We start from the raw sequence: 18,778 nt of genomic DNA, 5'->3' as shown, positions 1-18,778 counted from the left end.
CTAAGCATGTCTCAGGGGGGTATGATTTTGGAACAAGGTTTAAACAAACCAACTTTCTAATAAACCTTCCCTTTGCATTTTGTAGCCTCGTATGATGAGTGAATGGCTACCAAACATCATCCTGTTACAAGAGGAAGGTAACAGGAAGGTTGGGTTTCAAGTCCTCACTGGAGAAACACTATAAAACATAGCCTACCAAACTCATCAGATTATAGAATTATCTTAATTTAAATAGTGCATATTTTTAAAAACCATTGTGTTTAAATCTATGTAGGATTAATAATTAAAAACAATACTATTCATATATATTCTCACATATCCATAGAAAATAGTTAGAAGGATAGCCAAGCAACTGTTAAGAGTAGTCTCTCCTTAGGGTTTGGTACAGAAAAGGAATTTTATTTTTCACTTTATACTCTTGCATTGTGTGAATTTTTACTCTATCCCTAGATAAAATATATATGTATATACAAACATATGTACAGTTACATATCAGTTTATGAAAATGATATAAACACACATGTATAGTATATAATATATATGGTCTGAAATTTAAATAAATTTAAATAAATTCAAAGTGAACATTATATACCTCATATATCCCTGTTCTTCAAAGTCTTCAATAATCTTTCTCTGTGGGATATTTAAGATCATATTATACTTTTGTTGTATGCATCTCTGTTTTCTTCCCTCCTTTCTTTTACATTGCACTTACCTTTTAAATTTTTATTTTAATTTGTTATATATGACAGCAGGATGCAATTCAATTCATAATATACAAATAGAGCACAATTTTTCATGTCTCTGGTTGTACACAAAGAAGAGTCACACCATTTGTGTTTTCATACATGTACTTAGGGTAATGATGTTTATCACATTCTACAATCTTTCCTACCCCCCCTGCCTCCTCCCTTCCCCTCCCTCCCCTTTGCCTTATCTAAAATTCATCTATTCCTCCCATGCTGCTCCCCCACATCCCCATTATGAATCAGCATCCTTATATCAGAGAAAACATTCAGCTTTTGTTTTTGGGGGGATTGGCTTCCTTCACTTAGCATTATATTCTCCAACTCCATCCATTTACCTGCAAATGCCATGGTTTTATTCTCTTTTAATGCTGAGTAATATTCCATTATGTATATATACCACATTTTCTTTATCCATTCATCTACTGAAGGGTATCTAGGTTGGTTCCACAATTTAGCTATTGTGAGTTGTGTTGCTATTGATGTGACTGTATCACTGTAGTATGCTGTTTTTAAGTCCTTTGGATATAAATTGAAGCGTGATAGCTGGGTCAAATGGTGGTTCCATTCCCAGTTTTTCAAAGTATCTCCATACTGCTTTTCATAGTATCTCCATACTGCTTTTCATAGTGGATGCACCAATTTGCAGTCCCACCAGCATATATGAGTGTGCCTTCCCCCCCCCCCCCCGCCATCCCCCCTCCCAACACTTATTGTTTGTTGTTTGTATTCTTAATAGCTGCCATTCTGACTGGAGTGAGATAAAATCTTAGAGTAGTTTTGGTCTGCATTTCTCTAACTGCTAGAGATGTTGAAAATTTTTTCATATGTTTGTTGATTGATTGTATATCATCTTCTGAGAAGTGTCTGTTCAGTTCCTTGGCCCATTTATTGATTGGGTTATTTGATTTTTAGGTGTTAAGATTTCTGAGTCCTTTATGTATCCTGGAAATAGTGCTCTATCTAATGTGTATGTGGTAAAAATTTGCTCCCATTCTGTAGGCTTTCTATTCACTTCAGTGATTGTTTCTTTTGCTAAGAAGAAGCTTTTTAGTTTGAATCCATCCCATTTATTAATTCTTGATTTTAATTCTTGCACTATAGGAGTCTTGTTAAGGAAGTCAGGGCCTAATTCAACATGATGGAGATTTGGGTCTATTTTTTCCTCTATTAGGAGCAGGGTCCCTGGTTGAATTCGTAGGTCCTTGATCCACTTACAGTTGAGTTTTGTGCATTGTGAGAGATAGGGGCTTAATTTCATTTTGTTGCATATGGGTTTCAGTTTTCCCAGCACCATTTGTTGAAGAGGCTATATGTTTGTGACACTTTTGTGTAATATAAGATAACTGTAATTATTCACTCACTTTTGATTACAAATGTTTTCCCCTTTAAGATAGAACATTTTCCTTTTCTCTTCTCTCTCTCTCTCTCTTTCTCTCTCTCCCTCTCTCCCTCTCTCCTTCTCTTCTTAATTAGGACTGACTCAGCTTCAAATCTCACCTTCTTTAAGTAGCCTATGTAGGTTCTTTCTTAATAGATAGGTATTAATTATAAATAACAGTACTATAGTACTATATATATAATATATGCTACATATTATGTATAATAATACTATAATATACTACTACTAATAATAATAAAACTCCAGTTTTCAAATAAAAATGTTCTGAATAGTCTTAGTGGGCAGTGATGTACAGCGAGGTTGCTGGAACATCATAAATTTTATTGCAGCTGTGGAGACAGGAGATCAGGGGCTGGAGTTCAGGCCTGATAGTGTAAACTAGAATAAGAGAAGAATTCCCTCTTAGAAGAGCTGATCATTGGGCAGAAATATTAAAGCAAGAAATTGAGTCCAAAGGGTAAGGCCTATAACTAATCACTGCAACTTGAGTACAAATGGGCAGTGTTGTATGTGGAAAATGTCAAAACCCTGTAACTGACACATATTTGTTATCAGGATAGAAAATCATAATCAGAATAATAAGCAATTATGGATGTAGACTGGAATCATATGAAGAGATGATCTTGGAAGTGACTTGGACATTGGGCTTCCTTGGAAGTTTCTCATCTATAGCAAATGTTGAAAACTACTGTGCTAGATTGAATTAATGCCAAATCACCTGACTAAGATGGAGCTCAGAAGCTGAGACAGAGAGACCATGGCTGAAAGTCTAGTGGGCTCAGTAGTGGGGAGGAGGGAGCTCTAGATATAGAGAATTCTTTAGATGTAGAGAATGAGCAGGGGTGCCAAAATCATCAGGGAAACTGAGGTTGAGAGAGTTTTATGTCTTCAGCAGATTTTGAACCTCCTTAAAAGTGATTTGGAGCTGAGGCCAAAACTCAAACCCGGCATCTTCCCTCCTTTTACCCCAGGCTTTTGTGGCAGTGCTTCACACTTTTAGGTTTCAACTGTCTCAGCTCTCTCCTAATCTGTCACCTTGTCCTTACTGATGTCCTTCTCTCTCATCTATTGCTGTTATTTCCTCATATTATACTATCCTCATTCAACTGCATAAGGTGCTACATAGGTCCATATGTAACAAAGTGGAAATTGAGCCCAAACAAATGATCAGATCGATACAACTGTGATAACACTTTTTCTTGTCTTTCCCTGTTTATTACACTGTTAGGAAGGACCAATAGAAAATGGCCATTAAAATGTCTGCTCTGGCTCAGGATCAGACACACTTTGATGGTTTTTGCATAATTATAAATCCTGGAATGATAACATACATGAACTAGAAAGAGAAGCAAAAAGGACTAAAAAAATTTTTTTTGTCCAATTTGGCTAACTAGGTTTTTGGTTTTTTTTTTTTAGTTTTTGGTGCTAGGGATCAAACCCAGGGCTTTATGCATGCAAACAAAGCACTCTACCAACTGAGCTAAAGCCCCAGCCCAAATAGTTTTTACTTTCATGAATTTATTATGAAACATCAAGAGATTTAGTGATCTTTTTCACTTTTACTTTCAGAAAAATATTCCAAGAGCTAAATGGATATTTGATAATGTTTTAATATGAGCACAAATTTGTATTTTTGTGCTTTAATAGTTATAGAAAAAGTCCACCAGCTCATTAGTGTGATTACATAGACTCATTTGTACTACTTTTTGGAATGAATATGTAGTGTTTGTTTCTTGACTGTTTCTTTAATTATGAAGATTTTCAAGGCTGCTCCAGTCACTTCTTATTTTGAAAGAGAAAAAGTTAATTGGCTATTATTTAATGGATTTGGTAGTTTCTAATTTATTTTTATTTTTATGTCACCCAATTAAATAATAAATTCTAGTTTTGTTTTTGAAATTTTATTTATCCATTTTCTTAGAGTCATTTAATATGACATATTAATATTAACTCTGAGTCCTGTCAGGATTGTCTTAACATTTTCGAAAGTTTACATTGCTATTTCTGTAACCTGTTTTGAGGATCATAGAGCAAAATTAGTGATATGGAATTTGTGGTTTGCTGATTGGAATTAAATGTCACTAGTTATAGCAAAATCTACTGATTTCATTCATGCTGTGCTTACGACCAGGAATTCTAAAATTTGTTTTAGATAAGAGTCAGTGAATTTAGTACCCATGAATGATGCCAGGTTGGCAACCTCTGAATGGTGCCAGATGGACATAGGAGATTTCATTTTTTATTTTAATGAACAGAATAGAGAAGCAGGTGCTTTAGCACTATTCTCCGGGTGCTGCAGGGAATTTGGCTTCCATTTCCACTGTAGCATTATTCCTGTTTGGAAGTAGCTAAGGATTAGGATGGAAGGAAGAGGAGTGAATGGTCATGAGTTGGGAATTCCTGTGATATGAATTACTGCCATAACTGTTGCTAAGGTGAAGCTAGACCCACAATTAGGATTTCAATACTCAAATACCTAATATATTAGAACTATTAGAATTAATTCATTTAGCATCACTCTCTCTCAGAACTGAAAAAGATTGCTGAGCAATCCTCTGACCCAAAATCTTGTTCTCATAGATGAGACAAAAGAAACAGAGAAAGATTTGCTCAAAGTCATATGGCTAATTAGTAATAGACCTACAGCCAGACCCCTGATTCTTACTTTGAATCAATCACTGTTGACATTACATTATACTGTGAAACTCTCAATAAGGAGAAGAATATAACTATCATCTGTTGATTTATTTTCCAGCCCTATCCACAGCGTTAACTTTTGAAACAAAGGAATTCACTCTCTATTGGCATTTTTGCAATGAGGCAGCTCTTCCTTAATTGGCAAATCCACCACTTGAGTTTCCACATAAATCTTCTTCTTTGGCAATTTGCATATTAGAAAGGAAAAATATTTTCAGCCTAATTGAAATCAATTTAAATCTTCTAATTAACAGTCTTATTATTTTTAATATAATCTGATTGCATTACAAACAGAGAAAACAAAGCAAGCTGGGAGAAAGTTTGTCACAAATGCCTGATCTTTTCTAGAGCATTCCATATTGTAGATATTTCTTGGAGTCAAAAAGATATTTCTACTAGTCTCCTCCTTATCTAGTTGTATGGAATATGGCTGTGTCCATTTAAACTTAAAGAAATTCTCTATATCAAGTGATTGCAGCAGTGAAAATTCTGTCTTATTGCAACATAACAGAAAAACCAAGTTATAGGATGTAAAGTGAATAGAAAAAGAAACACAAATTAAGTGTGAAAATGTACTTTGGTTTATAGCTAAAGGTTTGGCTAAACAAATTATATAGTTAAAAAGATGATTTTGTATGGATTTCTCTGCATCCTTCCTTTCCTCTTCATTATTTCTATCTGCATCTGTTTTTGGCTTGATATCTAACCTGCCAGTTCACTGGAACCTTTTGGCTCTCTGGACAGACTCTGTCCACATTGTCTGCACTTTGCTCCCCTCCCCCACCCATGCTTCCCTTCTTTGGACTCTCCTCCCATCTCTCTAACCCTCATCCCAGCTTGGCTGGCCCTGACTAGGATGGTTACAGAAAGGATTCAAGCTCTTCTAGCTCAGTGTTGGGAGACTTCATGCCATCTCTCCCTTATTGATAATGAGGCTCTATCCCAGGACCTCTCTTCTGACGAAGATAATTTTTTTTTCCAAAAGGTAACAAAAAAGCATAAACATGTGGGCTTTAGAAGCAGAAACAATTTTAAAATTCAACTTCAACTCTTTTTATCTGTTTGAGATTAGACAAAATACTTTCCCTTTTTACATCTCAGTCTCAGAGTTGTAAGGGGCCTAAACTAAATAGTTAATGTAAGGAATCTGATAGAGTAAGCTTTAATAAGTGGTGTTTATTGCAGTGTGAGGTCAGAGAATGTGGGAAGCAGGGCTTAGGCTTGAGAGGCAGGTAGATAGACATTTGGATCCTGACGTCAGCCATCACTAGCAATTTTTTTTTCTGGGAGAGCCTCAATTTTCTCATCTGTAAAATGGCATAAAGAATAATGCCACTCTGCAGAAATTTTTGTAAGGTAATAGCTATGGATCACTCATCACTCTACGGTAAATTCAGAGAGAGGATGGAAGAAGCAAGTCCACACTGTCCTATGTTGCCTCCCTTTCATTGTTTAACAGAGTAGTCAGCTTCCTCCAGAAGACTGGATTACTCTCTCACCTGTCTCGCAGAAACTGAATGCAGTATCCAGTGAATTGGAGGAAATCTGCACTCATTCATCCATCCACTGATTTATTCATGCATGCAATAAATATCTATTAATAGCTATTGCTGTCCTTTCTATGACCTCTGTGTGTTGGACTTTCTCTGAGAACTGACAGCTAGCCCTGTCTCCAAAGTCTCTTGCCTCTCCCTGGGTAGGTTTAAGTTCAAGTCCTTAGCAATTCTTATTCTTCCCTGTCCTGCTGTGAATACTGTGGTCATATCCTATGGGCACTCTTTGTGTTCATTGGGCACTACACAAAAGTGCCGCATCCAAGGTTGGCATCGTTAACATCATAGATATTATAGATTTACCTATTTATCTTGATATCTGGTAGATATTAAACAAAGAAGAGGTATCTTTTTTTAGGTTTTACAAAAGTGCTAAAATAGTTAGTAGTGGCCCTAATACAGTTGATTACCAAGGCTACATATGTGGTATGAGATTTCCCAATGTCAAAGAGAATGTCAAAGGATATGAATGATCTATGTTAAAACCTTAAGGATTATCAACAATGTTTAAGGAAGAAGAATCAATATCTGGAAGGGAGACTGAAGGGGTGAGGCCATGGAATTAGGAGGAAAACCAGACGCTCATGATATCATGGAAGTCAAGGGAAAAGAGTATAATGAGGATAGAATCATAAATTGTGCCAAATGGTGCAGAGCAATCAGGCAATCCATGGACTAAGGAATGGTATAAGATTTGCCAGGCAGGAGGTTTTTGGTGACCTCAGGAATTGCAATTGTAGGGGAAACTGGGTTTCCATGAATGGAAGAGTGAGGAGATGATGCTAGGTTGTGAAGAGGTGAGTAGGCATGGTAACTAGAGGAAGATGTAGGATGGATAATTACTTTTTTCATTTTTTTAGTCAAGGAAGCCATAAACATACACATGGTGACTACAATAAAGTAAAAGCATAAAAGTAAAATAAAAAGCAGTCTACTAGGCTCAAGTTCCTGGAGGTAGGTGGGAGTAATTAACAACAAGGTCTCTCTGAAGTTTGGGAGAAGATGGGAAATCACACATATTCAATGAACTGATTTAATGGTGTCCTGCTGGAGGGGATTCCTCTTGTGGATCATGAATTTCGGGCCTGCTAATAAGAAAAACATGTTTGGGGAGAAAGAATCTGGTGGTCGTTCAAGTCATACACCATAGGTGGTCATCTATTCTTTGCAGTGGTCCATATCAGAAACGAACTGCTTTCCTGCAACGTTTCTACACTCCACAACTGGGTTGATAACACAACTTTTTTGCTACAGATGATTGATTTTAAGCTGAAAGCTATTATTATTTCTAAGTTATAAAAGTTTTCTTGATCTTTCAATTGTATGCTGTTTCTGACAATATTTGGTTCCTTTAACCATAAATAAAATAAAAAGTGATTTCCTCTACCAAGTCCCCATAGGATCTGAATCTGAATAAGTCATTGTTCTGTCCATCTCAGTTGTTATTTCAGTCATTCTCTCCTCATTTTCTTAAAATTAACAAAATGACATGATTATTATTTTCCTCCTCAATACTAAAAATATTTCTCTTCAGTCACTTTACAGGTTGTATAACTTACAGGACATATATACATTTGTATGTCAATATGTGTGTGTACATATATATGTAGATATTTGTGTGTATGTATATGAACTTGTTTAAATTTCCTTTCCATAAACTGAGGGCTTGCTATGTATAAGCTAGATTCCTTATACACTTTAGAATTTCTGTAATTTCCTTCAAGTCACTTGGGTACTATTATGAAAGTAGAGTTTATTATTATAAAGGTCTATTTTTCTTCAATCTAGTTAAAAGAAATAATTGATGAATCTGAATGAAAATTTCATTGTAGTCTTATATTTAAAAAGCATAATTTAAACAATTAAAGAGACTAGTTGAGTGCCAGCACAGAAAGAGTTTTTCTCAGAGATTTTTTATTTATTTATTTTTTTAAGAATGATGAAATTGAGGTTCAGAGAGATTAGATGATGTTGGCTGGGTCACTCAGGTTAGTGGCAACACCAGAACTAGAATTCAAGTCTCCTGACTCTTGGATAGAACTGCATTCTTTATCATCTTATAATATATAAAAGGCATATTTCTAAAATATGCCAGAAAATTCATTTAAGAGTGAAAACATAAATAATATACATATATTTTGCCACACAATACCTATGAAGAGATTAACTAATTTTTCCCATAGAATTTTTTTTTGTTCTATACTTACAAACAAACCAAAATAACTCATGTCAATTTGCAACTATAGAAACTGGGAGACAATTACTTTTGAAGAAGGCTTCCAGGATGGCCAAGAAAACACTTCTTGCTCCCCTGAAATTTCACACTATCCAATGACTCTGTAATTCCTTTTATTTCACTGAAACAATGTGATGTGCTATAATAAGAATTCAATCTGTTCTGATATTATTGTGTAGGAATATTCATCAGACTCCTAAGCTTAGACACGATTAGGTCTATTCTCTTCAGAGCCTTTCAGACTCCATTTTCCTATTAACTCGTTCCTTTTGTGGCATTTGTGCATTATAAATGCTTTTTTAGTTCCAGAGTCTTAAAACAGCTGTTTGTATCAATCATTCCACAATGCCATTTATTTTTATCATCAGGAATCATGACCTTTGTCTTATATTTTCTCTTTTCTTATTAATTTTTCTTCTTATTTTTTTCTTTTTCTCTTCTTTTTTCTTTGGTTGATTGAGACACCCTGTTATTTGAGCTCCCAGGGGCAGTGTAGGGTGGATAACTTTGGTCTTGTGGCCCTGATTTGCTCTTCTGTAGGCATACATTCATGAATGAATCTATTTAAATCCTTTATAGCACAATAGTCTTGAAAATATTAATTTTATGATATATTTCTTACAAAGAAGAACAATTATTTATGAAATATTTCTTACAAAGAAGCACCTAACAATTTCAATTCTGTATAATGAGGAGGAGGAAATGGAAACGGGAACTTGGCATTTTTGCAGGCCTCCTTTTAAAGTGAATCCAATGTGACTGGATCTCAGTTTCTAAAAAAAATAATGACTACTAAAAGTTTTTAAGGACTATTAAAATTCAAAGTGAAAACAATACACATTTGTGCAAATTTTTTTTCAAATAAAGTCAGTGGAGAAATGATTGTATTTGCCATGATCACTCAAAAATCGTAATTTGAATCACTTGGCTGGTATTGGCCTTTAGCTCTTCTATGAAAGAATGGCAGGTGAATTGTGGAGTGGAGAGGTAGAAGTAGCCATAGAGAAATAATAAGTGTTTGTCAATTTCTTCAGTTTTCCAAAGAGTCCAGTTTATCCTTTGTCTTACCCCCAGTGTTAGTTTGTTAAAAATTTTTAAAAAATTAAACTTACTTGACTATTAAATAGAACCAAAGATACCAGTAAGTTACTCTTTGTCCTCTCAGAGCCATAATAATGTAGGTAATATTAGACTCAGTGACCCACACAAGACTCCATTCCAGCAACATGTTTGTCCCTCTCTTATGCTTACCCAGCACTGCTTATATTTATGGAAAATATATCTTCCAGGAAGATATTTCTTAGTTAAAAAAGAAACCCATGTTTGCTTTCATTTTAAGGCAACTTGTGTTGCAATTTAAGAACCAGTGTCAATCAAATCAATAATAATTCATTTCCTCCCTATTAAACATAGAATATACTAAATCATACAGCCCTAATACAGGAATACTCTTGCTGTATTTCAGAAACCAGGAAGTTTGAGGAGCTAGTTAGCAAAACAACTTCCCTGAATCACTGCACAAAAGTGAACATGTACTCTGCTGGGAACAACCTTAAGCTTACTTCCCCCAGCAGTGCCTGCTCTCTGTGAAATATGGTTTCATGATATAACTGATCTTTTACTGAAATTAAGAAGCCTAGAAATCAATCACTTTTGGTAGGATGGAGCATTTGCTTTCCTGATTTTGGAAAAGAACTGTCTCAAGAATGAATCTGTAGGATGATTTTCTTACACATCTTTAATGATTAAAATCTAAAAGTGAGGATAAGAATATTAGTTTAGGCAATACTTTCTAAATGGCAAAATTCTCTTTTGGAATTGAAATAATAACATTTCCAGATTAATAAAATATGCAAAAATCTCCCTCATATTTATAAAACAGTTGTATAAGAATCAGGTTTTGTGTATGTATTTTATTCACTGAGGTATAATTTGTGCTGAATACAATGGAACATTACCATGTAATGTATGTATGTAGGTGTTGCATAAATGTTTGCTGAATGAATGAATAACTAAATAATGACTAACAATAATCAAATAATTTTCTTTATGATTCTTCCTTCAGAAAAGAACTAAGTTCAGTTAGATGAATAAAGATAATACTTTTAGTTTTTATTGATTAACAAAATAAGAGGTTTTAATTATTTGTTCCAGACTCTTTCATAATTATTTAAATCTCAGGAGAACATTTGAACGGAAGGTTTTAGTGTGAACAAAAGACATTAGATGTAAAAGTGGGCTTATGTCTACATAAGCCCAAGGTTTGTATTTATAAAAAATAATTTAAAAGTAAAAAAATTCAGTCATTCAGTTTTATTTATCACCCATAAAAACTCAGAGGGCTCATTTATATGACAAATTAAGATTATATATCTCTTTCTTTCTCTCGTGCTGAATGGACACTCAAGTTGTCCGTATTTTCATTTAAAATAATTATAATCATGATAATAATAATTTGATAAAATAATAAGTACCCTTATACACCAAACTCAACAGCATTTATAATGTATTTAAAATTAAACAAAATTATTCTAAAGTATACTTGAATATACATTAAAATTCAGTTTATATTAGGTTATATTCTTGGAATATAAAAATGGAATATAAAATTTCATTTTTATATTCCAATTATAGGGTCATATTCTAAATGATGTTTCAGAGGGATTTTTCAATAACTGCATTTGAACCATCTGTTAAAAATTGAATTACTCTAGACTATATTTTACTAGTTTATTTTAATTATTGTGGAAAATATACTGATTTAAGGCAATATTTGTTCATACTTGATAAGCTTAACTCTTATTCTCTTCTTATTCTCTAACATTTAATATGTACTAGGGTATATGTTTTAAAATTCTACAACAGTTTAGCTGATTTCTCCATGATGACATTTTTGATGTCATGACAAGTAATCTATAAAAATAATCTAACATAGGTCCTTGTTGAAGCATAGATTAAGAGATATCTATGATGAATAGGATGTGCCAATTTGTAAATATTGTACAAGGTGAAGAATATTCTAAAGAAAACATATGTCTTTAAAAATTGAACATATATTTGTTTCAATATTATTTAACATATTTATATGGTAATTGAGGCTATTAGAAGTAAAATGTCATATAGTTTTTCTGATCATGTAGACCATTTGTCTGAAACCAAAAACAAGGGAGCTAAAGGAAAAAGCATAAATAGTCCAAAATTTATCACTATTAAAGGAAACTTTTGAGTCCATTTTCCATCAATATATTAGTAGAATATTTATTTACATAGGAGAGGACAGGATTATTCACATTTTGATTATAGACTCTTTTCCTTTCTTCTCTGCCTTATGGAGCCTCCTTCCCTATTTTGGAAATAACATTTGAGTTAACATTTCAACTGGGACAAAGGCAAAGATAAAGTTAGCAGAAGAGTTGAAAAGCAGACAAAATTTCTAAAATTAATATTTTTGCTCTTCCATCCCTATATGAAAATAATATTTCTATTTTTAGAGCATCTATTTATTGCCTGTTATTAAGCTAGGGTGCTCTGTGGGACTTCTTAAGAAGTAAGTAGAAGACATGGCCCACAAACTTACAATCTTTCATCCTCTGGAAATGAATCCAAAGCAATTAAAGAGCACCATCACATCATGTAAAACTACACAGAAATTACATATAACCTAGACATTGCAGAAAATAAATTTATGTGGGTCACAGTGACCAAGGTGAAACTGGAATGGTTCTATGGACTGAGCTAAATAGTTCTGGAGGGAAGGAGAAGTATGTCTGATTGTTGGGGGAGGAGAGTGTGTGTGTGTGAGTGTGTGTGCGCGTGTGCACATGTGTGTGTTTATAGGGTGGTGATAACGAAAAAGAGGAAAGAATAAAAGAAGAATCTGGGTAAATGAAAACAGCTATAGCCTAAAAGTTCTTAAAAATGAGCTTTGAACTGTACACTTAGATCCTGAAGATTCTCCAACAGTGAGGTCAGATTCTAGACCATTTTAAAAAATAGCCCCTTGTGTGTTTTATTGTTTTTATTTATGACTTTCAGACTCTTCTATTCATGAAGATATTTTTTTTTTCCTGGTGTCACTGGTTCTACCACTGGAACAACCTTACCATTCTCTCATTTCTTATGTAGTACCTCTTTGGTGATTATTTATATGTATATCCTGGGTTTTGCTGCTGATTCTAAAATACCCCTAAGTGTATTTTTCTGTCTTCTGCTACAAAGAAGTATCTGTGGCAGTAAGTTGAGTCACTTTTTATAATGAATGCACTCTACTTGTCCATGATTATCAACATAAGTCTAGTTTTGGTTCTTTGAAAATATAATAGTTCTTGCTTGAATATTTATGAGAATGTATTTTGTCATGTACATGTAATTTCAGGTGATCTTAAGATTATAACGGAGTAAATTTTCCTTAGCAAGGTGCAATATATTAGAAAATGTCTTTTTTCCCTTCTCATTTTTTCTCCTTAAAATGACTGTTTTTCAGGCTCATGATGGAAACTCAAAGCACTGGAACTCAGACACTGCAGCAAAAGCTCAAGACCTTCCAGGCATAACAAATAATAGCACCACAGAGAAGAACATAGGTTCTTTCTGCATCAGGGAACTGAGTGGCATCATATCTAGAGGCACTGATGCAATAATTGTACAGAATTTCCAATACATTGCTGGCATACCAGGAGCATGTAAAAATAGGAACATTTGTTTCCTTGAATTATGAATTCTAGGATGCATGAATATTTTTCATGAATACCTATCAAATTATTTATTAGTAGCTAAAAAGTTACTACAACAAGAATAATGTCTTTTCTAGTTCATTCTCTTAAAATTCAAAAAACGACAAAACTCAAAATGTAAAAAAGGGCATTTATAGTAATTAAATCATTTTGCTGCTATAAATTAGCATTATAAATATAAATGCACCATGAATGCTAGCCATTAAAATCTAGGCCTTGAATGGGCTAAAAATAATAGGAAAATACTTTTGCATTGAGTTACATTTAAAAGTCAATGTCTTCATGTATGTAAGGCATAGCAAAAAACTACAAACAGACAAGTAAATGTATGTTCATTTTACAAGTCATGAAGACTAAAACCTGATACCAGATTTGATTAAAGGATTTGTTAGACACTCTCTACAACTTCTTGTACACAGTAGGTGCTTATTAAGTATGTGTTCAAAGGTGGATCATTCTGAACTAACAAATTGTGGAGGTACTAAAATATCTTCCTCTATTTTATGTCTCATTTATTTAAAATAAGAACTTGAAACAGGTTAGGTTCCCTCTAAAAGATATCCATAAATTATTTATAATTGAAGACAGAACATTAAAAGAAATAACAGGGCACAAATATCCATAATTTGGTCATTTGCAATGGAAGCAGAGCATCTAGTCTGCCTGATTAAAATTAAAAGTGCTGTTATGAAGTTAGCACATGAATAAAGAAAAAGCCCAGTGAAAGAGTATTTTGATATGCTATACGTAGATACTCACCAGTGTTGATGTCAACGAGCTAATTTCTGCCTAGGTAGGAATCCTGTTAGTTTAAATATTGTACATTGGAAGTACCTCTCAGTGGGCCACTGTCAGCTGTGGGAAGCTATGTTGATTAGTAATAATTGTGCCATTTATGTCCTGGAAACATCAGTGACCCATAGAGACAATCCATAGATTTTTTTCCAAGCCAGAGGAATTTCGTTGTATAAGTAAATTGACCATGGCCTGTAGATGATCAGCAGATCAGCTCCTAACACCCAGGAGGACACCCTGTCCTCCACTGCTCAAGATAATGAAATAGAAACATGTTTACTGAGACTACAGAGTAGAGTGGGCAAGGATAGCAGCTATCACTTCAGCAGACTGGTAAAGTAAGAGGTTGAATAAGAAGAATGAAGCTCAGCTGACACGAAAGCAGAGGGCTCATTTGGGCAAACCAACAGCTTAAAAACTGCAGCAAAGGATGGCCAGGTGTGTAAACAACTGCTCATTTGTCAATAAAGAAGTGTGAGAACTGCCGGGGGAAGCATGTATACCAAGTAAACATACCGATGGTGTAATTGTCATATTCTCCATGAATCATCCCTTTACTATGTATAGATCTAAACACTAGCATCACCAAAGGCTGTGGAGAGATCTGGGGTGAGGGAAAGAGGTGCAATTACTTGTCATACAGACTGAGAATGGTGTCCCTGGAAGGTGGACTTTTAAAGGCAGATTCTGTGAAAAGACTTTACCGTTCTGTGATCGTCAGCTATTTCCAATCATTCCTTTACAGAATGTGACAAAACTGATATAGTACTGCAGAACAGCCAGATCTAGGTAAAACTGTTCACCTGGTGTGAGCTGTGTAACCCACTTTTAAAATCTGAGCAACGTTCTTCTGAAAAGTCATTTGAAAAAAAAAAATCAGATGGATTCTCCTCTTTCTGCAGTAACAGAATTCTACATGAAAGTAGAGATGGGTTTTAGTAACCTACAACTATTCTTTGCTTTCTTCAGATTCTCAGTGGGAAAGGAGGGCAGACATCAAGGTTAAGCTCAATTCTGAAGGCTTGGAGCTCTGTTGGTGTTCCATCCCTTCTATTCCCTTTGGTCTCTTCTGTTTTTTTTTTTTTTTTATTTTTTTGTTTGTTTTTAATTAACAGCACCAGCAGTAGAAACAATAGCCAACATTTATGAATGTCTACTCTGTGCTTGGTGCTGTATTAAGTGCTTGCATCTGCATTGGACCTATTACTACCTTGTGCAAGTTACTCCTCCGTGTTTCAGCTTCTAAATTTGTGTAGATAATAATAGCATCTACTTGTGATAATCAAATATGTAAATATATGGAAAGTGTTTAAAATAATGCTTAGTACAAAGTGCTTAGTAGTTACTGTTTATTATCTTATTTAATCTTTGAAGCAAGTCTTTAAAAGTAGAAGTTGCTACTACTTATTGCCCAATTTACAGATAAGCAAATTGAAACTCAAAAAGTTTGCCTAAATGTTCAAGACCATAGAGCTACTATACAGAATAATGACTCAAAGCTTCAAGTCTTGTGCTAATTACCATGCCATGTTAGTTCTCCCACTCTGGACCCTAAGCTCCAGTCACATCACAAGAACTACTTTGATTAGTGGATCCCAATGTTGAACACACCAGCAGCCTTTTGCTCATCTTGATATTCCCTCTATCTTAAATGGCTTTCCTAATTTTGTCAAGCAGATGAAATTAAAATTATCTTCCAAGGCTTAGTTCAGTCGGCACCTTTTCTATCTCACCTTCCTTTTCCCACCTTCACAGAGTTAATTGCTTGTCTGTGTTCCTTCAACACTTATCTCACACATCTCCCTTACGGCACTTATCACATTGTCTCATAATGTGTTTATGTCTCTACTGCTAGATGGTGGTGCAGTTTATTACAGTAAAAAGTAAAGTGTATTTAATATGCCAGATTCTCTGCTAAGGGCTTCATGAGGATGCACTCACTGAATCTTCTTATTAGCCTTAGAACACAAATACTATGGTAATCTCCTTTTGATTGATGAGGCATAGAAGACTAAGTAATTTTCCAAGAACCTATATGCAATAGAAACGCAATACATAATTGTTGAATTAAACTACACCAAATAAAAAAATTCTCTTCTCACTGAGGGAAATAAACTTTCAATTCAACAATTTCCTTTTTGATGGAGGAGAAAAGAACAAACTCCTCTTTCATCTAGTGAGATTTTTCCTCACTTAAACTAGGAAAAGACGCTACTAATTAACTTTAGCTATTTCAAATCAATTATCAACTCAGCTTTAAAATTTTTCAGCACTATGATAATTTTCCCCATAGTATAATAAATGACCTGTTTCCTCCTCCCATGATCTTTGATACCCATATAAGTAAAATGTTACAATATTTCATTATCTATTCAAAACCTCAAAAACTGGGACATGCATTACAGTATCAGTTTTAATAGGTATGTCAAGAATCTATTATTTTCTAAACCCAGAGAGAAGGAAAAGAAATTGCTTTCTGCTTCCAAGCCCAAACTTGGAAACCTGCCTTCCTGGGAGTGATGTTGTCCTGTGGCTCCAGAAGGATCTGGGGCTAGCGATGAATGCTGGGTGCAAACAATTCCAAATTCCACACTACCTGTGGCTTCTTGGAGGCCTTTTCCCACAACCACTCAGAGGGAAACACATTCTCCTGGCTTTCCTCTGGGGGCCTTTCAGGCTCTAGTCCTTGTATTAACTGCCTGCTATGGTGAGAGTAAAACTGGCTTTAAAAGCTTTTTAACCCAAAGGGTTTGAGCAGCTAATGGACATCATCCTTTTGGCAAAAGGAGATGATGTAAAAGCTCCTTCCCCATTTTAAAAACCAGGTCTTACTTATGTAATGTTTTTGTAGAGTTAAAGGCGTTTGGTTTTATTATTTTTTTTAAGAATAGAAGCATAAGGCAAGAATTATCGACCCTCTCCCCCAAATCTTCCCTATCTTTCTCCAATTTTCATTATGCCTTTAACTTATCAACTATTTTGCTGGTGGCAAAATCATCATCATCATCATCATCATCATACAGCAATGTATAAATAATGTCTTCATTTTAACAACTATACAAACTATTTATGAAGTTGTGCCTCAACAGGGAGCAATACTATCATTTTAATATGTTGTAAGTGTAAAGTTTCCTTCAGAAACTTTATTTTCCTTTCTGAACAGAAAAGTCACAGAACATTTGCATGCCTGCAGTTGAAAATAACAACAAAAAACTTCAGCAAAAAAAACAATTCTCTTAGTAGATGCTGAAATTTCCAGTCAATATATTTAAAAGAGAACATTAACAGAAATAATGTATTTTTGCATAGAAAAATGAATGAATTCACAAGATTTGGGAATCATAAATAATCCACAAGTCTGGCAACCATCTATCTCGATTAATAATGTCTTTAGCCAATCTTTGAAACATGATCATCTATCATGTTGGCTTCTTTCTTTTCTTCTTAATATGAATTAAGATAAGCTGAGGTATTTTTGTGTTAAAACATATAACCTATGATACACATGGAATAAAATGAGAATGAAACCATTTAAATTTATCTGAGGTGAATACACAGAAGAGTCAACTTGGTTCTGTTCACAACTATACTATGGTAATCCCAGCTGGAACACAACTCATTACATGACTTAGTAGAAAGGTGTATATCTTTGTAATTATGAATATGTTTCATTGTGTTTGCAATAGAAGTAAATGTTAGAGGTCAAATCAACTTTTCAACTGATAGTATATTCCTTTTTTTTCATATTCCCAATAAAGATGGGGTGGTGACAAATTCAGTAATAAAATAATGCACCTCACTTCACATATAATTCCATCTTTGCTTGGGCATTAGGGGAGGTCCCCTAAGAATCCTACAATGCACATACACAAGTCCTCAGTTTGATTGCACCCTAGGCAGGATTCTCATGCTGACATTAGGGAAATCTGAGCATAACAAAAGACTCACCTTCAAATCTCTGAAAGGAATTGAACTCTCTCTCTTGTGGACATGAATAATTAAGAATCTGTACATAGAATCAACAACATGGAAACTGGTTCCAAAATATAGTTGTAAGTCTGAGTTGAGGGAGTATGATGTAAGAGATCCCAAGAAATGCTGGACAAAATAGAAGAAAAGACACTGGAGGAAAAATGGAAAGCAGTCAACTTATGGTTATTAATACCTGTTCCATTTTAACAATGTTTACTATCTTAATAGTCATAATTCATTGCTTTTATATATTTGTTGTTTCTTTCCCATTAGGTTAAGAAATCTCAATGAGAAACTGTTCTGCCATGTTTTCCACTGTGTCCATAGCACCAAGGCTAGGCCCAGCACACATTTTCTGAACAAATGAATAAATGAGTAAACAATAGAGATGACATTCATAGAAGTAGAGACAAATGGATAAGTGGCCATATCCATGTGTTAACAATAACAAATGAGTTAAAGTCCATGGAAAATTCGAGTGTTGAAATTCAGTCAGCTAATATCTGAAGAAGATAATGCAGTTAATAGATTGTCCTAGCTATGAATAATTTTTAATATAATCCCTATGATTAATTTTATGTTATTTAAATAGGGCCTGTGTGGGAAACTGGGCAAGTTACTCACCTCCTTCTGTGTTAGTTAAT

The 18,778-nt window shown here is 34.3% G+C and overlaps 1 protein-coding gene across 1 annotated transcript in view; it reads right to left on the bottom strand.

The window, feature by feature from the left end:
- Gpr85 (G protein-coupled receptor 85) overlaps window positions 1-18,778 on the bottom strand; it is a 45,192-nt gene that overhangs the window by 19,403 nt on the left and 7,011 nt on the right. The gene's annotated exons all lie outside the window — the stretch shown is intronic.

The sequence above is a fragment of the Ictidomys tridecemlineatus genome, chromosome 2, assembly GCF_052094955.1.
Source record: "Ictidomys tridecemlineatus isolate mIctTri1 chromosome 2, mIctTri1.hap1, whole genome shotgun sequence".
Taxonomy (NCBI): Eukaryota; Metazoa; Chordata; class Mammalia; order Rodentia; family Sciuridae; genus Ictidomys; species Ictidomys tridecemlineatus.
This window is presented reverse-complemented; position numbering and strand designations above follow the sequence as displayed.